Source organism: Podarcis liolepis, assembly GCF_965112155.1.
Source record: "Podarcis liolepis genome assembly, chromosome: 9".
Classification (NCBI taxonomy): domain Eukaryota; kingdom Metazoa; phylum Chordata; class Lepidosauria; order Squamata; family Lacertidae; genus Podarcis; species Podarcis liolepis.
This window is the reverse complement of record NC_139564.1, coordinates 46,298,618-46,325,736: the sequence shown is the minus strand read 5'-3', so window position 1 is coordinate 46,325,736 and position 27,119 is coordinate 46,298,618. Positions and strand designations below refer to the sequence as shown.

The 27,119-nt window shown below is 41.2% G+C and overlaps 1 protein-coding gene across 4 annotated transcripts in view; it reads right to left on the bottom strand.

Annotated features, from left to right (window-relative positions):
• Positions 1–27,119, bottom strand: part of GALNTL6 (polypeptide N-acetylgalactosaminyltransferase like 6) — a 458,632-nt gene that overhangs the window by 103,324 nt on the left and 328,189 nt on the right. The window lies entirely within an intron of this gene.

The window sequence follows — 27,119 nt, the reverse complement described above, 5'->3', positions numbered from 1 at the left end:
GATCAGAGGTTGGGGGGCCCCTAGGGCGTGATTGGTTGTATTCAGTTGACTACAGTGAATTTTGTTTGCCGGGGGGTGCACTGAACTTTCTAAAAATTGCAAATGTGCACCCTGTTCTGGAAAGGTTGGTGGCCCCTCTTCTGGTTGTAATCCCTACAACAACACTGTAAGGCAGGCATCCCCCACCTTGGCCCTCCAGATGTTTTGGGACTACAATTCCCATCATCCCTGACCACTGGTCCTGTTAGTGAGGGATGGTGGGTGTTGTAGTCCCAAAACATCTGGAGGGCCGAGTTTGGGGATGCCTGCTGTAAGGTAAGTCAGTATGACGATCCCCCATAACATATCTGGGAGGACTAAGGCTGAGAGAGAATGGCTTGCCTAAGACCACCTAGTGAGTTGATTGCGGACATGAGATTTGAACCAGGAACTTCCTGATCCATGTTTTCCTCTCTTAGTCACTATTCTGCACCAGCCCTAAACATTAAAGATTATTTCAGAGGGAGCGAGGAAGACACACAAATGAAATGTGACTGAAGTCATGGTGTGAACACACCCTGTTTTCTTTTTAAAATATGTGAAGCTGAAGTTTTGTACTCAGACCCAGTGTCAAAGAAAGTGCTTCAGGAATTGAATGTGGCCTGAACAGAATATATTTCCTACCTCAAAGCTACTATTTTGTAAATAAGAACACAATTGAGGACATGTTAAGAAATAAGATCTGTGACTGGCCTCATAAATATCTCCATCTGAGGAAGATTATATAGCATAAGCAGCCTCATAATTTCTCCTCTGTTTCTGAAGTGTGTATGTGTTTAAACCAATGTACTCATTATACAGGTAAAATTTATATAGTAACTCTTTCCCAAGGAGTTCAAGTGGTAAGATGCCTTGGAATGTTAAATGAGCTAAGCGATTTTGTGGCCTGAGAAACAGAGGAGGCATGATTTTTGTGATAGAAATAAATACTTTGTGAATGTCGTACGTACATTATCCGATCATTGTTAACACACCAATGTCTAAATGACACCCATATGACATAATTAATGGTAACAATTTCAAATTGCTCTTGACAATAACTTGTCAACTAAGCCAAGGTTTACATATTTATGAGATTGTGAAAAGTCACTCCAATTTTGCAACCTGTCATTTTGCTGACATTTGCTTTGCTTTGCCTGAAACCCTCTCTGACATACTTCTATTTTATTGTTATTTTTAAAAAATCTCTTTAAAACATACCTTAAGCTACTCCTGGCATTGTGGAAAATCATTCCTAATACCTGCGCCACTCACCCCAAATGGTCCCAATGTACCACAAATTTCCACAACTCTACAAAAAATAACAAACTGCTGTCAGAAAAGAAATAAGGTTGTGATTTAATGGTGTGGCAGGCAGCGGAGATGCCCTGTTTCCAATGTCACATGTAGAGATGATCAGAAGATCAAGGACGCTGCTAGAGCTTTGTGCCTCCTTCCCACAGTCGCTTAGCCAGCTTTGGGAAGGCAGAGAAAGGGCTGGGGAGAAACATCCAATTTTGGCCTTGCTCCCCCAGTCCTGTGTACTTTTGCGGCCCACTTGGTATGGAAAGCTGGACTACCCTGGTCTAAGCCTAACCTCCTCACAGGGCTGCTTCTGAGGACAGAAGCTTCTATCTGGGAAATTAGAGGAAGACCTGGGCAACTGTAATAATTAATCCCCTTCAAGCTTTCTGTGCCATTAATATAGTTGTGCAATCCTTTGTGTCCTTACTTAGAGTAATCCTATTAATATTTACTCAGAAATGAGGCTCACTGTGTTTAATGGGGCTTCCTTGCAGGTTAAGTGTGCATAGGATTACAGCCTCAGTGGCCCTTTTCTGTAGTTTTGCCAGCTCTAGGACACCCTCAGCAAAGTTTGTTCAGCTATATGTGTGGTTCTTAACTTGTGGTTAGTTGATGTGGTATGATTAAGAGGAAAATTTCACAAGAAAATACATTTGTGTCCCAGACTGAAGTTTTATTTTTAAACAGACACAAACTATAAATACGTTTTAATTATAAAACAAAGTTCACTTTTAACAGAGTTCTTTAATGAGTCACTTGCATTTTTTTGGTATCAGTTAATTACTTTATGTTGGGTTGAATCAAAGAAACACACAGCAGCAGGTCATTCTCCACAGATAGTTTGTTTCATTGCTTTGTTTTTATTGCAGCTACCAATGAGGATCCCATTAAGTGTGACATTGCAATGGGGATTAAAACTTTCAAGCTTCAGAGTTCAGGATGCTTGTTCCTCTGCACCATCTTCTGAACCATCAGTCTTCTGAGGAAAATGAATACTGTAGACTAAGCTGTGGTTATGCAGACATTGTTGGACTCCATCTCCCATCAGCCTCAGCTAGTGTGGATAATGGTCAGGGATGACAGGACTTGTAGTTCAACAGCATCTGGAGGGACACAGGATAGCCACCCCTTCTCTAGAGCTTCTTTCCTATTAAGCATGCACACATATATTCTGCTCAAGAAGCATTAAAATAATCTATATCCCCTCATTCTATAGAAAGTTCTATAAATGTGCTTCAATAAATTCTGACATTTTGAGCCGCTATTTTCTGTTCTGCTGCAGTTGGTTTCTTTTGCACAAATCTTGCTTAAATATCACTGTCCACTGATGTGGTAATATACATATTTTTTTACATATAGTATAAAATGGATGCACGTATCTCGGCCATCTATAGAGCTTTACAAATCAATTACCTTCCATTTAGAAATGAATATGTCTCAGTATCTCCTTTCCCCAATTTTGACTTCTGTTCTCTCTGTTTTATTCTGTGAACCACCTTTAGATCTTATGTTGAAGGGAAGTATATAAATCTAATAAACAAAATGAAATTTCCCTGAAAGTTTTGTGTGTGTGTGGGAAAAAATGTTCTCATGAAAATACATCAGCAATTATTGGGATTGACTGGTATTAGGATGGAATGACATGAAAAATACATTGTTTACTTTTAGGAAATGCTAATGTTTCACCCTAAATTGGCAGTTAAAAAACTGAGCTCCAACTGAAGTTAATGGGGTGCTACACCTGTGTAAGAGGTTGCATTGCCCATGGAAAGTGATATTTGCTCCTAAGAACAAGGATTAGGATAGAACTATGCCAAGTCAACATATCAGTTTAAAGCTTCACATTCAGATAAATTTGAGTTTGGGTAAGATGACATTCTTCAGACAGGAGCACTGTTGTTCAACTGCCTTTGAAGAACCTCAGCATATTTGGGGAAGCTGCAGGCTACACAATACAACTTTTCGATCCATTGCGGTTCTCTTTGAATGTGCAGCTTTTCAGTTTTCAAAACTGCTTATTCCAATAACTCTTCACAGGGACTTTTTAGCTTTCCTGCACTGCAGAATATTATGAAAACAACAACGTCAGTAAGTCCATATTCCATCTGTTCCAACAATTTCAATGTTACCCAAACTTTTTCAAAGCTCTGCAGCCTCGGAACAACAAAACATTTCGTTTATTAGGCAGTGATCTACCTGGAGACTTGATTCAGAATCTTGTTATCAAGGCAATCTGCTGTAGACTTCTTTTTGGACTCCTTTGGACTTTTTATTTATTTTAAAAGAGCTAATCCTTCACTTTGGGAGAGGAGACTTACTGGCTTTTTAAATAAGGCAGTGCTAAGCCCTTTTAAACAACAACACTGAATGGAGGCGATAGTTATTAAGGACCAGCTCACTCTTCCTTTCCGGCAAAGTGGTTGAGCATTGCTTGCAGGATGCAAACTTTTCCCAGCCCTTTCCAGTCTGCTTTTGGCCTGGCCATAAGAAGTCAATAAAATATGAGAGGGCTAGTATTACTTCATGGATTTTACCAGATCACCCAGTAGCTTTTGTTATTTAAAAAATATTTGAATACTGTACTGATGCTACATACTGTAGTGTAGTATGAACTAGTTTGGAAGGAAGTCAACATTGTGCTGGGTCCCTCTGTGCTACACACTGCAATTCACAACAAGGCTAATAAAATTTGCCTTCCCTGCATAGAGTCACAATCCGTCTATACTTAAGTTTCTGATGCATGCCAAGTGGGAAGGAAGTTAAAAGATAATTGCTAAATATATGATAGGAATAGAGAGATTATTGGAATGTTGTGTAGATATGCAGTGCTGTCACAAACATCTGCCTGATGCAAGTATTTGCAACAGAAGCACATTTCAAATTAATATTAGAAAACAATTAAATGAAAGCTTTCAAAATTGGAAAATATATATATGGCTGCCATCAATCTGAAAACAATACCCTGTCAGCTATAAAATGTCAGTGTTGGATTTATGTTATACAGAAATAGTTCAGCCTCCATAAGCTGATGAGTGTAGCTTGTTGGAGGAAGTGAAAGTGAAAAAGGAACAACATTCATCGAATGAGCCTGCGATGCTCTTTTAGTTCTGCAGTTGCTGATAATGGCAGCTATTCCAAAATAGATAAGACATCATCAGTATGAAACAGCTGTGCAAAAACCTCATTAGACTGAATGGCATGATCAGCCTTTAACTGGCTGTACTATCTGTGATAGTCTTCTAAATATTTCACTGAAAGCGTTTTGAAGATTGCAGTTACCAGTTTGCTACACCCTCGTTTTGATTAATTTCACATTTTATTAGGTTCCTTTTCATCAGGTAATACAGAAACAGGCAGCTTGCTCAGAAGCAAGGAACACTGGGAATTAATCATGAGCTGGGGAAGGATGGAAAGGAGAATGGCAGCTGATTTGTATATTTCAATCTTTTTCATGTTCAGGGAGAACGCCAAGCCACCCTAGTGGGTGTGTTACATTTAATCTATAAGCTTTATAGTCCTTTCTGAATAGATGAAGAGAAACACCTTAAGTTACGCCTTCAAATCTCAGGAAGGAGGCTTAGAAATCACAACACTGCAGAAACACAATATATTTCAATTTGTGTTTACTTTCCCCCCTTTTTTTATCTGCTTCAAGTCTCAAACCTATGAAACTACTACAGTGGATCACACTGAAGCACAGTGATAAATCCCAAAAAGCCAGTGCATCCAAGTGGCTTGGAATGAGGATGCTGACCCCAACCATCATTTTCTGGGACATAGCTGGGGTGATACATGTGACTTTTGCACAAGACAGCATCAGATAATGCCCCACCTATAGGCATTTTGGATATGACAGAACCATCTGCTTTGATGCAAACATATACTCTCATTATGTTTTTTTTAACCTTTTCTTAGCTTTATTTCTCAGTTCCTTAAAAATACATATAACATTAATTTATTTATTTTATAACATTTATATCCCATGTTTTCTCCAAGCATCTCAGCCTAGCTCAGCTTAGCATACCTAATTCCTTCCCCTCCATTACTCAGCCCAATCACCTGCAAACTGCAAAACAGATTCATTCATTGATTTTATACATCACGAAACATACAAAGAACATGTGTTTTAGGCTGATTGAAAAATAATTCTGTGGCATGAGAAACTATGATGAAGAGGGTACTAAAGTTAAATCACTGTTTTAATCCCTTGTCTTGTTCAAAGCACAAAGACAACTTAGTTATTAAAACATGATTTCCAAGATGATTAATTAGATGTACTTTATATTCTCCCATTATTAAATACAAAGATCAAAGAACCCCTTTAAATGAGATTCTAAGGATCTCCTACTACGGCAATGATTCTCTGTATTAAAATGTCAGAGGAGTGGAACCAATGGCATATTACCATTAATTTACAAATTGTCTAGGAATCAGTGGTATACCACCAAAACAATCACTATGCAGTAATAACAAAGGGGACAAAGGGTATCTCAGGAACTACCAAAATAACCGCTCTCCCATCAACTGGAGGGTGTCCTTTGCATGGCCGCGCGCAGTACCCCTGGTCCCTTGAGACTCTCTGGCAAAGTTACTGGTCTGCCTCCCCACGTCACTGCCTTTTGAGGTTCCCACCAAACCTCAGTTCAAATAAACCTATTTGTGGTGCGGGGAGGCAGAGCCAGTGGAGTGGACTAAAAGTGAGCAGTTTTCACTTAGTCCGCTCTTCGAGTATAACAACCTGTGAGCACGCAGTTAGCTCCAGAGCTTCACCCACCCCACCCTCCCTTTATTTAATGCCATTATTATTATTATTATTATTATTATTATTATTATTATTGGTTAACTTTTTCCTTACAGGTATATGGGTGCTGCTACGGTCCTATGATGGTTGCTGTTAAAGGACCGGGAAGGATTTCCCCTGCGTTGGCAGGTTTCGCCTTCCCTGTAGCAAATTGTCACAACTTTGGCAGTTTTAGGCCTTGGACAAAATCCTTTAGTCTGTTTTCCCTAGGGGGAGAGCGCGTGCAGTGGTGATGTGCATGCTCCGTGGCGGCGATCCCAGGGTTCCCCGTTAAAGGGGCTGGGTTGGAGGGGAGTCGCTGGCCATACACTGAAAGGTTGTCAGCATTGTGGCGAAATTGGGGTGGGGCTCTCTGTGTAAACAAACATATTCCAGAACCCTGATGTGCCCCAGATCCCCAGCTGGGGACTGGGAGGGATGCCCAATGCCTAGCCAAGGTCTTCCTATATCTGAAAGTTTAAATAAAAGTTGTGGCCAATTTAATCCCATAACATGTTGTCATGAGTCATTCATTTCTTCTGGGTAGGCTCTTGGGGATGGGGAGTCTCTGCCTGGGCATGCGAAGAAATGGATGGTGTTAGCTAGATGTCTTAGAAATTATATAGTTAGAAGAAGCTTGGCTTGATTATTCATCTTATGCCTCCAGTTACTGAAGGTCTTTGCCACAAGCAGTAGCACAAAATATTCAGAAGCACATAGCAACATGACACACACAAACACATGCATCAATATGCTTCAACGTATCAGTGGCATATGGTACGGAAGAGGTGTGATCAGTGGGTGCTTTATCACTAACTCCTACCATGTTCATTGAATATGTGGAGGGATTCATTTGAGCATTCCTTAAGAAATATTTTGGATGGGAACAAAAATATTTGGCTTTTAATTCAACCTTTAAAGATTAAGACTGATGTTCTACCTGCCTGGTGCTCCAGTTAAAGGGTTGTTGCCTTTTTCTGTAACCTTTGGCAGCAGGTTCTCAAACTGGGGGGAAGCTCCTGATTCATCAAGGAGTCAACAGTTGTTTCCATAGAATCTGGAGGTACAGGTGTCTTTTCAAGGCTCAGCAGACAATACGTTAGCTCAAATGGCAGTGGAGCCATATGGGAAAGACTGGGGAGTGGATCTATTTCCTTATTGGGGCTACTGTTGTATGAGGACTGCAGATTCAAGTATTATTGGGCTGGGGTCATGACATTTGTGCAGGGGATAACATGGTCCCTGCCTTGGATAACAGTGGCAGTTTGGACCAGAATACAACTCTTTACCCTTCTCCAAAAAATAACAGCATGCTATTAACTTCCCAGGGAGTAAATATTCAAGTACTGCATTGGGGGATGACATTGCATAGGACACAAAGCTTGCCTACCACTCCTGTCGCTGGATGCGTCTCCCTTCACCAAGAGGGACTTCACAGAAGTAGACATCTGTGCATAGATCCAAGGAGGCCTTACTCTATACACATATACTGTCCCTCGTAATTATGTGCAATTCGCTAGTCTTAAATATTACCAGTGATTTAATCAAGACTCTGAGAGTCAGCAGCACTTCCTTCCCACTCTCTGTAACACAATGTCTAAACATGTCAATCAATGAGAGAGAGAGAGCTGCAAGAATAGCCACTGTATTACCCACCCACTGATTTGGCTTATTTGTTTCAGTAGACATACACAGTATCTATGATTGCTGTCCAACACTAGCATCTCCCTGAAGGCAACAGTCATCTGCAACATTTATACACAATTGTTCAGTATCTCACCCACAAATCTCAGCTCTTTGACCTGAAAATTCATCTTGTATCACTCAGACTGTTTTCTTATTAATGCAGTCCACTAGGGATTGCAGTTCCATTAGCTCATCCACACCTCTTGAATGATTAAATTGTTGGCACGCCGGAGTGCTGGCTGTAGGTCCCAGCATCACTATGTAATAGTTACACCAAGTATTCTGAACTAGAAGCATTGGAGACAGTTGTATAAATCAGGAATGTAGAATCTGTGATGCTATTTGTGATGCTGGCTGAACAATTAAATATAACATTTGATTTGTTGATATTGACTCTTCCCCCTTTTAAGATGGCCTCAATTTCCTTCAAATTATAGAGCTGATAGTTTGACATGAACTCAATCCTTTCATTATAACAAAGGGCTTACCAGAATATCAGACGTCCCTTTAATTCCCTTGTAAGACATTTAACAGCGCGATCCTAAACACACTTATGTGGGAATAAGTCTCATTGAGCATGGTGGGCCTTGTTTTTGAGAAAACATGGACAATTTGGGAGAACCCATTGCTTTAAAACAATTGCTTCCAGTTCAAAAGAGTCAATCTATAAGGGATGTGCCATGTACATCTCCATCTAATGTTCATATTTTTAAAAATACAAATTGCATCAGCTAGGAGGAGCTTATAATTCATATCAGAGCTTGTGTGGAAGAGCAATTTAAGCCTTCCCTTCCTTGCTGCAGAGCTAGGGAAAATTTATGTTCTCAAGATAGTAATCGGCACTCATTGGTATATTCAGAGAAAGGATGTTCCTCAGGATCATAGCTGGGGTAGAAAGGGTTAAATTGCTCCTCCACAGTGTGTTGATCACTGTTCTGATTCCATTAATAGTTAGCCTCTTTCAACTGATGCAATTTGCATTTTTAAAAAGCAAGCAACACGTTAGATACAGAGATGCATTTGGGCACTGAGTTCCGGGGTAACTAACCTATGGTTGAGATGCTGCTGAACTACAACTCCTATCAGCCCAATCAATGGCCAGCAATGATGGAAGTTGTGGTTCAGCAGAAACTGGAGAGCCACAGTCTAACCACCCCATCCCAAGTGACTGCTCTGCCTTTCTCTCTTACTGGTATTTATCCTAAACAACTACTGCTTTCACCACATTTTGCCAGATACATCAACTCTTTTTTAACAGCTTTTTTGATGAACCACAGCAACCTGTATGTGCATCTTCTGGAAATGCATCCATACAGGGAGGGGCCATTGCTTCTTTTTATGCTGAAGAGGAAGAAGATATGCTTCCTCTCTCTGGATGCCATTATCCTGGCATGGATTGCTCCTCCATGCACCTGTCATTGAGGAGGAAAACATGCATAAAAACATAGCTGGACACCATGTATCCAGCAAATGTTTAGCTTGGCCTTAAAATGAAACAATAACAAACAGCCATTCTCCATAACAAACAGCCATTCTGCAACCTGTTTTATCTAAGCTCAGGCTGTCACTAACCTTACTGCTGTTCAGTTAAATTTATTTGCTAAAAGACCACTTGTCATTGCAATTATAAATGGTTAGATTGAGGTCCATTACACTTACTGGGTCTCTGCATGAAGCGCAGGGGGCAGGAAGCTGTGGAGAGAGTCTTGCATGGCTTTCCACTGCCCTCACTTCCCAGGATACTTTGGGAGCAAAGTGATGTGAAATGACATGCAATGCTCCTAAGGCATTCTATCCAGTGCAGCCAACAGGAAACTGGAGGAAGATGTGGGGCTTAATCTTTTTTTAAAAAAGAAAGAAAAAGAAGAAGGGGCAAAACCAGAAAAAATTGGTCCACTTCGTAAGGCTAAGGGAGGTAAGTAGCTAGTTCCTCTAAAAGAATTTCAGAGAAATTCCTCCTTGCCCCCATTATTTTTCAGGAGGGTTTTGTAATAAATACTCAAATAAGACTTTTTTGATATAGCTTTAATTAAACAACTCACTGAGTATCCTGCTGCATGTCTGAAATTCAGTCCAACGCAAGGCACCTCAGAATCACTTCCATGCTGTGGATATTTTTTGGCTAAAATATGTCTGTATGATGGCAAGATGATGACTGGATGACAGATGGCTGTGGTCCATTACCCCTCACACAATCCTATACCTTTAATGCAGATATAGAGAAATCTACCTCTTCTTTTTTTTTTTTGGTACCATTCAAGTGCCATTCTTGTACTGCAATCTGAGATTAAACAGGAAGGAGTCACAGAACACAGCAGAGAAATGATGGTGATGAATTGCATAAATGCTGCCTAACTATTACGAAGAAACAAATATGTGCCCACAGAATTATTTCAGTGGCTTCTTGACCCCTATTAATATTGAGAAGGGCTTTAAAGAGGAAAGTCATTTTGATTAGGAAAGAGTATTCTCAGACGCTTGTGTCTCCTGGCGCTTTCTGTTATGCCACAGTTTTTATTCTCAATCTGGCTTTAAGACAGCTCATTGTAGCACAGCTTCTTCATTTGTGATTTGAGAACCCTGTCGGCTGGTATCGCAACTCCCAGCGAAAACAAGAACATCAAAAGCAAAGCATAAGCTGCTTGGGCTTCTGAAACCTTGCCAGAACAGTGCTATATACAGCCATCCCTTTTTTGGAGGGGGAGCAGTTGTTGCTATACATTCTTTGTTGTGTGCATCGTTAAAGGAGAAAAGACACAGCATCGCATTCTAAGAACAAAAATGCCCCGATGACTTGCAGTGATAAGAGAAAGAAAAGGGTGGGGGGAATCAAATCACAAAATGTATTAACTATTCAAAAGCCATTCCTCCCACTCTTTATTCTGTGTCAGACAGGGAGTTGCAAACTGTTCAAAAATAAGCTTATTTAAGCATAGAGGCCGGCTAGGGAGAATAAACCTTTGTAAATTTGCCTGAGTTTAAATGGTGCTCCGATCCTCTGAAAGAGCTTAAGATGCCACAGCGCAGATAGCAGTTTGAACCATTGCAGTTAAATTGCAGGCCCCATTTGAACTGTACATTTAAAGCTGTATCATCCCACTTTAAACAGCCATGGCTTGCCTCAAAGAATTATGGGAACTGTAGTTTAAGGGTGCTGAGAGTCGTTAGAAGACCCCTATTACCTTCACAGAACTACAGTTCCCAGAATTCCATGGGAAGAGAGATTGATTGTCAAGCCTCTGAGGGAACTGACACTCTGTGAAGGGAATAGGGTATTTCTAACACTCTCAATCCTGCCAACCTAGCCATTCGAAAGCACATCAGAGTGCAAGTAGATAAATAGGTACCGCTCCGGTGGGAAGGTAAACAGCGTTTCCGTGTGCTACTCTGGTTCACCAGAAGTGGCTTAGTCATGCTGGCCACATGACCCGGAAGCTGTTTGCAGACAAACGCCGGCTCCCTCGGCCTATAAAGCGAGATGAGCGTGCAACCCCAGAGTCGGTCACGACTGGACCTAATGGCCAGGGGTCCCTTTACCTTTTAACCCTCTCAAAACCCTTAACAAGCTACATTTTCAATGATTCTTTGAAGGAAGCCGTGGCTGTTTAAAATGGAATAATACTGTTTTAAATGAATTATTCTCAGGACAGACAGCCCTGAGAAGATCTTGTCTACTATTGGGAATTCTACTTCTCTTTCCCTTGCTTTTTGTTACTGCTGACACAGACCACACAAAATCCCACTAGCACATGGGATTTATTCCAGTCTTTGTCGATCCTGGATGGAAAAGCTCATAGGATGCTACACAAAAGTATTAGAAGTGTAGATCTGAACTGATATCCCTTTGCAATTTACTCATATGATAATATTATTTAAACTTTAAATAATATCAAATATAATATGTATATATGACAAAAGGATAAACAATTCAAACTATATGTGACATTAACCATGTAGTCTGACCTTATGTGCAAGATTTTTCTTTACAAATTGCTGGGGGAGGAGGCAGAATCCCAATAAGGTCCTCAGTGCCTGCAATTGGCACTGTAAAAAACCTCTCATGCACTTCCAACAGCAGCCAATGAGACGGTATGGGTGGACCGCTCTTGCTCTCCCAGCTTCCCAACATAATGTGTCCACACAGGGTGGAAAAGCCAACCTGACGCTCCTGCCACCATGCACTGAGCTCCACATGCCTCAACTCTTCCCTTCCCTTCTCAGTAAGCACCAGTGACCCACCATGTTAGAAAGCCAGGAGAGCAACAGAGCCCCAGCCTCTGCTACTATACATTTCAATTGTTAGGAAGGAAGTTAGGAAGGAAGGGGAAGCTGATCCAGGTCAGGATCACAGCAAGGGGGATACAGAGTCTTTACACATTGACTTGAGATTGTAGTGGGAGTCCCCAACACTTTAACTAGATACAACAGAAGGAGCAACCGCTCTGCAGAGATAATTTCGCCCTGTGCTTGGTAGCATCCACAAATGATCTCTTTATTATGATTTGCCACTGAACGATTGCATTTGTTGGTCGCATCTGTAGATCATGTCATGTTCTTAGTAGAATCCTAACTGCTCAATATGTTACCCATTTTTGGTCTATCCCCATTTTGAAATAGTTGTGAGAACAGCTATTTTTCAGTTAAAAAAACAAAACAAATCAAAAAACAAAACACACCATTTAAAGATGCCCTTTGTATAATAAGTAATTTCCCCACAGGTACATACTTTTATAAGCTTCTAAAATTCCTTGTAATCCAAAGTACTTTAAACACATTTGTCTCCCCTAGCATGTTCTCAAATGTGGTGTCCAATCTTTTCCGCCTAGCTAATATATTTAATAATCCACAGCTGCCTTTATCTGGTTGGAGAGTGTACAAAGATAATAAAAGTTAAAAATAAACCTCCATTAGTTTTAAACTACCCTTTTGTGGAAATCTCAGGCTTTCTGATAAATGCGTCTGATGGCTAAAAGGATATTTCCCAAGCAGAGGAGACTGAATTCCTAAAGCTATTAACATGACCTCGAAAGAAGTGTGCTGACATTTAACTTTAGATAGGAAGGCACTTCGGCAGTGATATTATTGAAGGTTGAATTTAACATGTAAAGATGTATTTGTCTACAACTGCAGAGATAAACAGTGACTTTTTCAGCAAGGCACATGGAGAAAAACAAATAATCACCTCAGTTTTCAACAGGCAGCATTCCTTCTGTCTGAAAAAACAACAACAGAGGGGCCTAAATTCAGCACAAGATTTAGGCATCCTTACACCTGGCAACTGCAGTGCGTTTAAGGAAACTTAAGTCTATGTTGGATTTAGGCCATGGTTTATGATAGTCAAAGACTAGTTATAGCATTGAGCTGTACAGCTACAATAAACCATTATGTACTAGAGATTGGTACAAACCCCTCCCAATGAACCTAGAGCACACTCTACACATTAGTTCAGGCAAATGATGGCCCAATTTATGTGAATCTTACACTTCAAAATAGCTCACTGGCTTTGGACCTCCTTAGACCGTGTAGACCAAATAATTCTTAATAGACATGGCTAGAATTGCAGTGCAAGTGTGTTAGAGGTCAAACTGTTTTTAATCCATGTATTTCAGAACTGAGCCCAAGCTCTACCCACCGAACCACAGAAGTTGCTATGCCAAAGCAATTTAAAAGTGCATTTCATGTCACGCTCCTACACCCTCACTCCCTCAGGCACCCATCTCTGACTCACTATACTCAGTCATACTCTGGCAAAGAGCCTTGACACTGAGTATCTAGAAATATAAGCACTCAGCAATATTCTTGTATGAAACCCTTTTCATTTGAACTGCGAACACTGCAAGGATAAACAACATTGGAAGAAACGATACATAAAAATACACATATTTGAAAAGAGGTCCACATGATTTTGCCAAATGTCAACATAATCAACTCTACATCAATATTAGTGTATTACTTCATTTTCTATAGTATGTGATACTTCGCTGGTAGACTACCACTGCTGTGTGACACCATTTTCCCCCACATATGGTTATCAAGGATTTAAACAGTCCTTTACATATCCTGGAAGGGACGCAGGTGGCACTGTGGGTTAAACCACAGAGCCTAGGGCTTGCCGATCAGAAGGTCGGCAGTTCGAATCCCCGTGAAGGGGTGAACTCCCGTTGCTCGGTCCCTGCTCCTGCCAACCTAGCAGTTCGAAAGCACAACAAAGTGCAAGTAGATAAATAGGTACCGCTCCGGCGGGAAGGTAAACGGCGTTACCGTGCGCTGCTCTGGTTCATCGGAAGCGGCTTAGTCATGCTGGCTACATGACCCGGAAGCTGTCGGCGGACAAACGCCAGCTCCCTCGGCCTATAGAGCGAGATGAGCGCGCAAACCCAGAGTCGGTCATGACTGGACCTAATGGTCAGGGTTCCCTTTACCCTTTACCTTTTTTACATATCCTGGATAGAACTATATAATCATATCCTAATATGTTTCCAGGTAGTTTTGTGAATTTTAGGACCAAACCAGAAGAGTTGCCATCCATGCAACGCACCCTTGCATTAATTGCTTTTTAAAAAGTACATAGGAGGTGTGGCAGATCAGAACAACAATGGAGGGGCAAAGGATTAAATCCTGCTATGCCTCATGCCAGGATTGCAATCTAAATTGGGGCTCCTATGTTTGCTATTTACTTTTAAATGAGGCATTCACTGAATTGCTAATTGCATAAATGGTGCCTCATCTAGTTTGGCCCTTGGTAGCCTGAACATTATTTGAGTTTTACAATTGTTTTCTTTATCAATGTGCAAAAATAGCATATCCAACAATGTCACTGAACAGACACTTGTTATGGCAATATACCATGAAGATGGGATTACTAACAATCATAACTAGGGAAAAATGCAAGTCATAAATATTTGAAAGCCTTTGTTTTTATTCCTGTCACGTATTGTTTATCAAACCTAAGGTATAATTCCATATCAGAGGTTTAGATATAGTCAAACATTGGTCATAAAGCCATAGGTCCTCCCAGGAAGAGTGGAAAGTCTTGTGAACAGATAAAAGGAAGAGGTACTGAGGATTCTTAGTTTTAAAAAAGGAAGGGAAGAAAAACTGGATGCCATAGAATGTTTATCTGGAAGCAACTCCCACTGGATTCAGTGGGAAATTGGAAGCAACAGAGCATGGCCAAATCTAATTTATGAGTAGGAACTCATAAGAGAAGCCTGTAACAAGAACAACCCTATCCATGTTTACTCAAAACTAAGTCCCATTGTGTCATTGTACCTTACTCCAAGGAAAGTCACAGCATGGGTGATTTCTGAACCAAGGTAAGACACGTAAATGCTAAGTATTAACAATACTGCAATGTTTATGTGTCCACTATTTCTTTACAAAGCAGGCTAGGGAGAGAACCAGAACAGGTTAGGGCCACAGAACATTTCTTCTAGCAGAGAAGCAATCACTGAGACTCCTTCAGAAGCAAGGTAAGATGTTTAGGTGCTAAATACTCGTACAACTGTACTGCTTCAGTGTCTACTGTTACTTTCTCAAGAGAGGAGGATGGGGTGCTAGCCACATGACCTCCTAGATGCCCCACCTGGTCCGCTTTCCACTAGCTCAGAGTATTATACACACTCTCTCTATAGGTTATCATTGGATTTTGCCAACAGTGAAATTTGAATACATGTGGAAATTCTTCCTTGGGCCAAAAGCACTCAAGGGATTTAGGCAGAAGGCAAAAGAATATGGATAAGATCAGAAACATTTCTGAGGAAGATAGTGCACAATTATTAATGCCAGCATGCCATTTCTGAAACACGTGATTAAAAATAAATAAATGATAATAGCCTGCTCATTGTAGAGTTCTCAGTTGCTTCTGCAACCTTACATGTCTGGGAAGAGCTGTACTTAATTAGCTCAACTTTTTGACCATCTGTATAGTGCTCCAGGCCATTTATTGCCTTTTCAAGAGACAAGTATTAAAAGATGTATAGCTCAGACTGACATAATCCAACAGAGTGGAAAGGAGAAACTTCAAAGCCAGTGACACACAAGGCTTAAGAAGAGCTCTCTCTCTTACTCTGTCTTCGAAACTCAAATAATTCTATGTCTAGTCAAGCGACACTTCCAATAAGATGGCAAAGCTAGTCTTTGGTTATTACATATATAAAAAAAATGTCTTTAGAAACTTGGAAAGTAATAGAATTACCTAGACCCACATATTATAGTAAAAAAGAAAGACAGACCCTAGAATACATGTAAGTGTAGGGAGGAAGACCTTGGGTTGCTGGTGTCACTAAAATAAGTTCCTGACACTGAAGCAAAGTTAGCTCCAGGTTTGAGGAGGGCAAAGTATATGACCTCCTCTCCTGCTGATGGGCCCAAGCTTACTGGACAGCTCCACTCTGAGGAGCTGCTGGCAGCTGCCATTTTAATTTCTCATAATATTCCCACTCAATGTAGTGTTACTCCAAAGCATCTTATATGAATTAAAATGGAGGACTGTAGACCCCACTCCCTGCAGGGCCAGGGAAGGTGCACAGGTGCCCTTTGCAACCAGCTGCTGACACTGGAAAAACCTGATCCAGAAAAGCCATGAAGAAAGCGTTTCTTCACTAGTACATGATGGAAAACCATCAGAAAGCAGTAAAACATGTCTGCTACTATAGCAGGCTTCCTCAACCTCGGCCCTCCAGATTTTTGAGACTACAATTCCCACCATCCCTGACCACTGGTCCTGCTAGGGATCATGGGAGTTATAGGCCAAAAACATCTGGAGGGCCAAGGTTGAGGAAGCCTGTACTATAGCTTAAGAATAGAGTCTTGAAGATAGCTATGCCAAAAGGCATACCTAGCTTTCCACTTCTCTTCATAAGACCACAAGAAAAGCCCTACAAAGGCCCTACAAAAGCCAGTATGGTGTAGTGGTTAAGAGCGGTAGACTCGTAATCTGGTGAACCGGGTTCGCTCCTCCACATGCAGCTGCTGGGTGACCTTGGGATAGTCACACTTCTTTGAAGTCTCTCAGTCCCACTCACCCCACAGTGTTTGTTGTGGGGGAGGAAGGGAAAGGAGAATGTTAGCCGCTTTGAGACTCCTTCGGGTAGTGATAAAGCGGGATATCAAATCCAAACACTTCTTCATCTAGCCTAGCATCCTGTTCTCACAGTGGCCAACCAGATGTCTTTGGAGACCCAGAAGCATGACCTGAAAGCAACAGCATTCTGGCAATGTCCAGCAACAGGAATACAGAGGAATACTTCCTCAGACAGTGGAGGCAGAATGTCGCCATTGTGGCTAGTAGCCCAGATATACATGGTTACACAGAAAGGATATCTGCTTCTAGTAGAACTTTTATTACATTTCCCCCTACATATAAACACTTCTCATTACATGTAAACACAATACTTTAATTACCAGCCTCAATGCCAAGTTTTGACTTCTTTATCTCCCTCTCTTCCCTCTGTTTCTTTTGGCTGCTCCAAGCTAAGGAAGGCAATTGAGTAAAAGCTCACGCTGAGTGTGCTTGTGGCTCTATTTACAGGTCTGAAAACACACAGTGGTGTTCAGGAGAGAGAGGGGGGAAATCAAGTAGTTTTTAATATTTATGATGCAGTGAATATCACAGATCATTCTTGTCCTCAAGTGCCTTCACACAGCCTTAAGGAAAGGAAAGAAATGTGATATTCTCTGCTATTTGGCAACTGTTCCAGTGCAAAAAAAGAAAAGCAAAAAACCTCCTGCAAAAACAAAAAGGGGAAAAAAGAGAGGTTATCTCAGCTTTCCCACTTTCTCAAAACAGTTTGTACCGCCTGAAGGAGAATCTGCAGAATTAATAGCTCAACAAGTCTATCAGAAAAATGTCTGAAGCCCTTACAGGACTCACTCATTGCACAGACGCATATTAATCTACATTCTAATTTAAACCAGCCTATACAAGAGATATAAATACATAAACAAGAACCTATTGTGTTCTGCAATCTATCTATATCTATATCTAGTATGCTTTGACTTAAATGATCATTTGTTATGTAAGATATTCAAGTCTTATCCTCAAGTAAATGACCCTGTATGTACAGCAAGGAAAAGATAGCAACACCTGCAGGGCATTTCTACATCATCCTTATTTCCAGAACCAGAATTTCAATATCGAGTGCTTCGTTATAAACAAGGGTTCACTGCAACAACACACATGCCATTTGTAGGAACCATTCTAGGTTATTACTGCATCTTTCAGTTTAGAGATTACTCAAGGGGAAAGTAGTTCATGTTATGCTGTTAGTTTACAAACATACAAAGAATTTAAAGGAGACTGTAAGATAGGACGCTTTCATTGCAATTTCACTCCCAACAACTCTAGAACTTGGGACTGAGCTTCTTGAAGATCTGCCCGCACTCTTATCAACCTGCAGGAGGACTAAGATCAGCCTACAAAGGCTCTGCATGCATGCCCAACAGCACATGGCAGCCACTAGACAGACGGCCATTTCAGTGGTGGCCCTTAATTCTAGAATTCACTCCTCCAAGAAGTAAGGTTATATCATTCCCTGTTGACTTTTAGGTGGACTCTGAAAAGCAGTGGCCAGCAGGGTGAAACAGGGGAGCATTGCTTGCTTGGATTGCCAACATGGCGGTCTCTGCTGGAGAGTGGTGCAGTGCAGAGGTCGGCGCAGTATGAGCACAACAGCGGGAGATCAGATGATTCCACTGCTGCACCCACACATCACCAACCTCCCTCATGTCTTCCCCCTTGCCTTCTGGCAGTGACTTCCATGTTAGGAAGCCTGATAAGCAGCACCATTCCACCCAGCAGGCCACTACTGGTCCTGATATCAGCCTACTTTTAGTTAGGAAAATGTATTTATTTTATTACATTTCAGGATGGGGTTGACTCAGAATGCAATAGTTACATGGCTCTTTTTTAAAAATGTGATTTTTTAAAAAGTGTTTTAAATCACTGCATTGGAAAGATAATTATATTTTGAAAAGGCAGCCTAGAAGTGTATTAAGTAATAAACTAGGGATTTTATTTTATGTAAAAAATAAAAACAGCTGGCTTTGCCCAAGACTCGGTAACCCAGGTGTGTGGGCCTTTTCGATAGTGCCTTTCGAGAAGGTTGGATAGTGTTCTCGAAGCTACCAGCATGAGTTTGACTAAACTGCGGGAGGCAGTGGAAGACATGAGTGCCTGGCATGTTCTGCTTCGTGGGGTCACAAAGAGTCGGACATGACTAAACGACTAAACAACAACAACAACAACTTTCCCATGGTCCTCTCACAAGCTGGGAAGAAATAGCTGTTGCAACTAAGATACCTTTTGCACCCATCACTAGCCTAAAGATAGCTAGGATAAATGTGGCCAAAACTAGGCATGCCATATTTCAAAAAATGAAAATCCGGACCCAAAATTTTTTGAGCTTTTCTTTCTTTCTTTTCATCAAAGTTGTTGAGATTTCTTTGTGAAATCTCAAAAGAAGAAGAGTTTTAAAGCTATTTTTAATGAAATTTCCCTGAATTTCCCCAGACATTTCAGCGATTTCCACCCAGACACTGTTTACAGGGGCTGAATGCCGTCTATGTCCAGGAAATTCCGGACATATGGCAACCCTACCAAAACAAGTAAGTGCTTTGCAAGGTGCTACCTTTGTCACTCTGCTTATTTCTGCATGGCCCCAAGTGTATGCTATCATCCATACATGATGAGGGACAACCTTTAGCTCTAAAAAGGAGGCACTGAAACAAGTGAAGCAGCACTCCAGTCAAAATGAATCACACAGAAACACACTAGCACCTCTCACCTGAAAGGTACCTACTGTTTTCCAAAACACAGGTGTACTCTGGCAAGTGATATTGACTGTGCATGGAAACGGAATGTGATAAGTTCAACAAGCATGTCTGTCCTTGTGAACACTGACTCTGTGTACAAGCCTTTCCATCTTGTGACTTCTATTAGAGCTAATGTATTTATGTTTGTTCATATGTGCAACCAGTGATTCTGAACACAACAACGCTTTCTAACAGACACATCTAATCCAGCATCCTGTTTTATACTGTAACTAATAGATATGCTTCCAGGAAGTCTGTGAGAAGGGCGGAAAGGCAATAGCGTTTCCCAGGCAGCAACTGGTGCACAAACCATCTCTGCATGTGGAGATTCCATTAAACTATAATGCCTAAAATAGTGAACCCACTCGTTATTTTTGTTCATAATACAATAAAATTAGAAGTAAAGAAATGAACCCATTCATTCTCCACATGCCTATCTTTATGTGGGCAACACAGATACCATCAACACACAAGTCAGAGACTTGGTGAACCCTAAGGTTTGCAGAAGTAACAAAAAGTAGGGGGAAATACCCATGCTCATTAGAATGCTCACTGGGCACAGAATGCTCACATACTGGGGGGGACGCAGGACGCATGGGAAATAGATTATTATGGAAAAGTGCATGGTTGTCTAGGACAGAAGTACTCTACATCACAACTTTATTGTTGTAGGTCCCTCTGATAATGGCTAATAGTCACTGATAGAACGATACAGTGGTACCTCGGGTTAAGTACTTAATTCGTTCCAGAGGTTGTTCTTAACCTGAAACTGTTCTTAACTTGAGCCACCACTTTAGCTAATGGGGCCTCCCACTGCTGCCGTGCCACCAGAGCATGATTTCTGTTCTCATCCTGAAGCAAAGTTCTTAACCCGTGGTACTATTTCTGGGTTAGCGGAGTCTGTAACCTGAAGCGTATGTAACCTGAAGTGTATGTAACCCGAGGTACCACTGTACTCTTTGACTTTTTTCAGCCTATTTTAAAGTGTTTGTCCCCAATATTTAAAGTGTTTGTCCCCAGTGTTTGTCCCCAATATATTGTGCAGTGATTCATAAACACACTTCCCATGGCTGGCAACTTCAACTTATTCAGATGCAGGACCTACTTTTGGCCCAAATATGCATTTAGGAATCCATTTTTTTAAAAAATAAATTACATGTTGACAGTGTTACAACTCATCTTGGATCAGGCCATGACCCACTAGTTGGTGCAAACCCAACAGCTGAAGACTCGTGTCCTAATGAGTAGACCCCACTGGACACGGTGGGATTAATTCTGAGTAAAGGTGCAGGGATTGTGCTGTTCATAATGCACTCTGCGAAGAAGTACTTTCCATTGACTCTCCTGTTGGATCCATTACAATGAATGACTGCAACTAGGGCTTTTTATTTCCCACACCTCTTGGGTGGGCGCCATTGACATTGTAAGAAAACAAGGCATGCATTCATGGTGAGTTCTGGCACTTATTTTTCTAGAAAAAGAAAGACCTTGAGATCCAGGAGTGAAGACAGGGCTTTGCCTAGTGAAATACAGAAATAAAGAAAAAGAGATGAAGGAGGCATGAATCCCAGATTCTCTGTTTTCAAAGAGGTTCATGGTAGGGCAGTGAGCAGAATGCAATCAGTCCTTGGTTCATCTCAGATTGCCTCAGTTCAACGTACAATTGGTTTCAGTAACTCTTGCTGCTGAGTGATTTAGGTTAGATGAAAGAAAATGTACAAGATTACTGATGTCTCTTTACATTTAGGAGAGCAGTCATGTATTTTCCTGCACTTTCACCACTGATGTATAGTGGCTAAATATTTGCTGCCAGTATCCTTCACAGAAAGCTTTGTGAATCTAGGCGAGACACTAAAAAACCTTTTGCTAAGGAATCGTGCAGGGAAATCTGACATGAGCCCATCCAGTTTGCATTCGGCTAATGAAGTTTTCATAAAAACATTCTGAGAGCAGCGATTACGGTCGCTAGGATGGCACTTGTCTTTGTTCCTCCTGCACCCGTCCCACTTCAGCCTGGTCCTTGGGAATCTTCCATTAATTATTTGATTATAAAGGCCTTTTAAAAATAAAATACACTTACATGGATAAGTAGTTAAAGTTTAATTTAAAAGCATCAGACCATGGCATAATTTGAGTTGAAAATGAACCTCCAAGCTGAGGCTAATTAAACTAACTTCTGGGTCACGAGGTACACACTTCAGTACTTAGAGACTACTTAAAATTATAAATAGTCTAACGCATTTTGCCTTTGGGCTGTTTCATTTTAAACAGAATAAATCTGTTTATCAGAGGAGATTTGTGGCACTATGCACTGCATTTATTGGCATTCTTGGGGTAATTTTCACACGTGAAGCTTAAATAAGTTTGTGCCTAAAACATTTTGTAATGTTAATGTAAAATGTCTATTGTCTAGACATGTACAATCAACTTCTTCTCTGCATTCTACCTCATATGACACACATTCATCCTTATGTATCTAGGCTTTTAAGTATAGGTAATGGCATTTCTCTGTCTCTCTCCCTCCACAATTTCCTCGCTCCTTGTTCATGATTGCAAGCTACTTGGACACAAAGCTCTGCTGCCTATAAAACTCTGTGAGGCACCATGTACAGCGCAGATGTGGTAATACAGTGGTACCTTGGGTTACATACACTTCAGGTTACATATGCTTCAGGTTACAGACTCCACTAACCCAGAAATAGTACCTCAGGTTAAGAACTTTGCTTCAGGATGAGAACAGAAATCGTGCTCCAGCGGCACAGCAGCAGCAGGAGGCCCCATTAGCTAAAGTGGTGCTTCAGGTTAAGAACAGTTTCAGGTTAAGAACGGACCTCCGGAACGAATTAAGTACTTAACCTGAGGTACCACTGTAGTGGAAATAACAGGTGGGAACTGCAACAAAATATTGCAGTATGGATTGCTCCTATTCAAGATACTCTATTCCATTCTATGACTTAGAAAAGATATTTGATTTTATGAGACACCACAAGAAACACCCCCCACCCTCCAAACATACAGTAGGTTTTTTTTGCATGGCCATCATCTGTACTTGCACGAAAGAGAAAAATATGCTTGCCTCTAAAATGGGAACAACAGTAGTCCATCTCATAGGGTTGTTATCTCATCCTTCATAGATTTAAATATATACCTTTGCACAATTAAAAGTAGAGCACAGAAGCATTACGATAGTGGCTCTTCATACAAAAGATAGCATCTTTCCATTTCAAAAAGTGGTATAAAAATACTCCTGGAAACTTAACCTTCCCCTCCCACAACATTAAGACTTTGACCTGTACCCACTCAGTGAGGTGGATTTGCAACTCAGCAAATCTGAAATAAATTTTCTAAGACACAGAGTCCTTCATCTTTTAAATAGGCTCTACACTGTTAAACAATAATGCTTTGCTCTGGCACTGCGGGATACTATCATCTGGATGTTGATAATCTTTGTGTTCATCAGCTGGCTCAGACCTTGCAAACTTTGATGCAATCATTTGCTCCGGCAAAATCTTTTTGTGCATTTATCAATTGCTTTCTACATTATGAATTTCATACTGAAATAGTTGTGAGAACAACTATTTTCCGGCTTAAAAATATTTTTGCATAAATGTTATCTATAATTTAAAAACATGGCTCTGCTGATCCATGCATTTTAAATCTCCAGACTTAATTAGTGTCATTCTGTCTGATGGACTACAGTACAGAAATTCCAATTAATTCAGGATTCAGCAGGTCAGGGTCTTCCCCATTCTTAATGCAGCTGCCACATTGCTACTTCATTGCTGTCATCTCAGTGGTTCAGGTTCAGCAACAAGTCTTGCAGTAGCTCCCTTCAGTATCGGCAGATGAAGGACAGAAAAGTAGCCTTCAAGAGGCAAGCCTCTTTTGCTCCTGCAGCTATGCTAATAGTCAAGAGAATTTCAAAAGCACTCAAGAGACAGAAAGAAATGGAGAATCCTAAAGAGAGAGAAAGGTTTTTATGGTTGAGTGGGGAAAGAATAGATTTTGAAGCTAATTCATAGAACAACTCACTGATTAGAACTAAAATGATCTAGGCTGGAGTAAAACTCATAACTTCTATAAAGGGTGATGCCTGCTCTAAGTGTTCCTAATGCAAGTTCAAGGTTTCTTCATGGCCCTTGAAATTTCAGCTAGTATTTAATTAAGGACTCTGTGGCTGATCAGCTATAGAGCACCTTTAACTTGTGGAAATGGTTTGCAAACCTTATAGCAGTCACCTTAAAAACATGCAAGGGAGATCGGCTCCAGCCGGGGGGGGGGGGGTAGGTAAGCAAAGCAAGCAGGTGATGCTGTCTGCAGAGGAACTCTATCTCTTCTTCTTTCTTCTTCTTTGGCGATCACTTGTAGCCAAGTAAGACTGTCTTCCATAAACACGGTTTTAACAATGAGTCTGTAAGTGGCTGTGGAGGCCAATTCTGGACCCACACGTCCCTCCAAAGTGGGGATATTGGTACCCGGGCGGGAGTTGATCATGGTGTGGATTTGCCAAGCGTGCCTTCCTCTTAGCACATTTCTCCCTTGCGTTCTGAGTTCGAGTGTCTTCAAAATCCATGACACCTTTGGTAAAGGCTGTTCTCCAGCTGCCTCTGACAGGGCAAATTAGTAAAACTTCTTTATAAGAAGTACAAGATCACACACATAGAAAACTGGAAGCTGATTTATACCATTAGTCAGACCACTGGAAAATCTAGCTTAGCACTGTTTACCGTGACTGGCAACAGTTGTCTAGGATTTTAGAAGGGGGTTTCTCTGAGCCCTACCTGTATTTTTGGGATTGGACATGGGACCTTCTTAATGCAAAGCGGATGACCTACTACTGAGCTTAAGAAGATGGTTCCCATAATGCCACTAAGGCCAGAGTCTAAAACTACCTGACTGCCCCACCTCTCACACAACCTGTGACAAATTTAGCTATTTCCTCTAGTGGAGAAAGGGAAAGAAGAAAGATGTCCTAATGGTTGAATGATTTCACACTTGAACCACAGTATTTCTTCTTGTGGGCTCTCATTCTTCAATGATTTCAAAGGCTTTCTGTAGAATTTCAAAACTGGAAAGAAGCTGAGAAAAACTTGCCAGCTCTAACCTCATTATATCCTTTGCTCCAACTCTGTCTTGCCCTTTGGAGCATGTATTTCTTTGCTGCTGAATGGTCGCTGCTGCTCATGATTAATTATCTGCAGCCATACGCAAAATACACCATGATGGATCACCTTCTGGCATCAGCATAATTACTGGCTATAATCACTGACAGTTTTTGTCACTTTGAGAAGCCAGTTGCCAGCATGCAAAGTTGAGGGCAAACAACAACTCATGAAAGGAGTATAAAGTTAGAGAACCCAGTTTGATCTTGGAGCCCATCAACTATAGACATCATGTACTTGGAACTATATGGCTCCAGCAATGCAACCCAAGCTACAGCAGCAATTTTTCTTTCGACTGTGAGTAGCAGAACCTGATGTCCTATCCTAAGAACTTAAGAAGAGCCCTTCTGGAGCAGACCCAAAGGCCCACCTTGTCCAGTATCCTGCTTCTCATCTCTGGAAAGCCCACAAGGAAGACATGAAGGCAACTGCCCGTTCCTGTTGTTGCTGCCCAGAAACACACCATTATGATCTCCCATAATATATATCATCATGTTTTCTGTATTTGGGGGTATTCCAGTAGTCAGTGCACCTGGAGTCTCATTCCAGGAAAAACACATTCATGACTACCGTATCTCCCCATTATGATCAATAGATACTGACAGACTTATCCTCCATCAGTTCTGTCTACTCTCTCTGTAGAGTCATCTAATCAAGCGGATGGCACATCTTGTGGTACTGAATTCTATACATTAACTTTCTTTTGTCTGCCCTAAATGTCCTGGCAAACCAAATTCTTGTAGGTATGAGAAAGAGAGAAAAATCCTCTCTAGTCACTTTCTCCACACGACAACATTTTTTTTATACACCTCCATTATGTTCCATGATGTTAGTCAACACAACCATACAGGTCTTACGAGACAGGAAAAGTATTTCGAGATCACCTTGGAAAGAAATTGGAAGAATTTGGATTATCTGAAGTTTGGGGAAATGACACTTTTCTGTCCCTGCTGGCTCTCCCCACCCCTCTTTGCCCCACCCCCAAAATATTCCTCCCCTTCCCTGCCCTTTCTTGGCAAGTGGTGATGGCAGCGATAGTGGTAACACACAGAGGGGAGGGAAAGAGAAAAGAGGATAAACCATTTCTTCCCTTCTTGCCTGTTTATGTATTTTAAATCCCTTATATAGTACCATTTACCAAAATGATTTCAAGATGGTTTACAACAGCAGTGGCCAACGTGGTGCCCTCCAGAACTTGCTGGACTCAACATCCTATCTGCCCCAGACAGCATGGCCAATGGTCAGCGATGCCGGGAGTTGTAGTCCAATATCTGGAGGATACCTAACCACAGCAGTATAATAAGTTATCCAGAGGTTCATTAAAAGCTGGCACTAAGAATCAACAGGTAAACAGGTGTGATTTCTGTGGGAATGTTCAGGGATGCAGGAGAGGATATATTGACTGATTATATCCTTATCCAACTTGTGTTAACAAGTTTCCAAAATATCAGCAGAGTAAAACATTCCCCTTTATCTTAAGTTTGCAACGGTAGTGTTTGCTCAGCTTCGCTAGAACCTCTATAATAATCACTCTGGTAATTTCCCCTTTATTCCCTCTTAAAATGCAAGACACGAGACCGTCCTTTACAAAAGCATAAAAAGAGTTTACTCACATTCTGTTCACATCAGATCCCAGAAGGCAGACTTAAAGCTTAGTGAAGTAATATACATTTGGATTCTATCTTATAAGAAGATAGTCCCTTTGTCCTCTCTTGGCTGGGAGCCAAGAGGGCATCTTTCACTCAGGAGAGATGTTGCTTGTTCGAAGATGAAGAGGAGAGAGAGAGAGATGGCTGCCCCTGCCCTGTGCTTTTGTCGTTACCTGCACAGGTGAGGCCACACCCACCTCTAGTCACATGCGGAGGAAGTCTGTCCCAGCCCAGAGGGAAACAGGAAGTTTACCTGCTGGCTGGACAAACATCCCTCCCCATGTCTAAACATGTACACTCTAGGAATGTTGTAATTGACTGCTCCTGTGTTTCACATACCACAATTTCAACAAGCAGTGGAACACCAGCAGGGAGGGCACCTGCCACACCTCTGAAGGGAGATCATTGCCTAAAATGGGTGTCACTGCAGGGAAGGCCCTCTTCTAAGTTACTGTCATATGGATTTCCAGTGGATGTGGTATGACTAGTAGGACGTCTGATGATGATGATGATGATGATGATTTATTAAATTTATATACCACCCTATACCCGGAGGTCTCAGGGCGGTTCACAGAACTAATGATGTTAGTGAATGGGTAGGGCAGTGAATGTACAGGGCAGTGAACAGTTCACTTGGGGAGCCTGTTGTTCTCAAGTTGTTCAAGACCTTCTAAGTCCGTAGCAAGACCTTAAACTTGGCTCTGC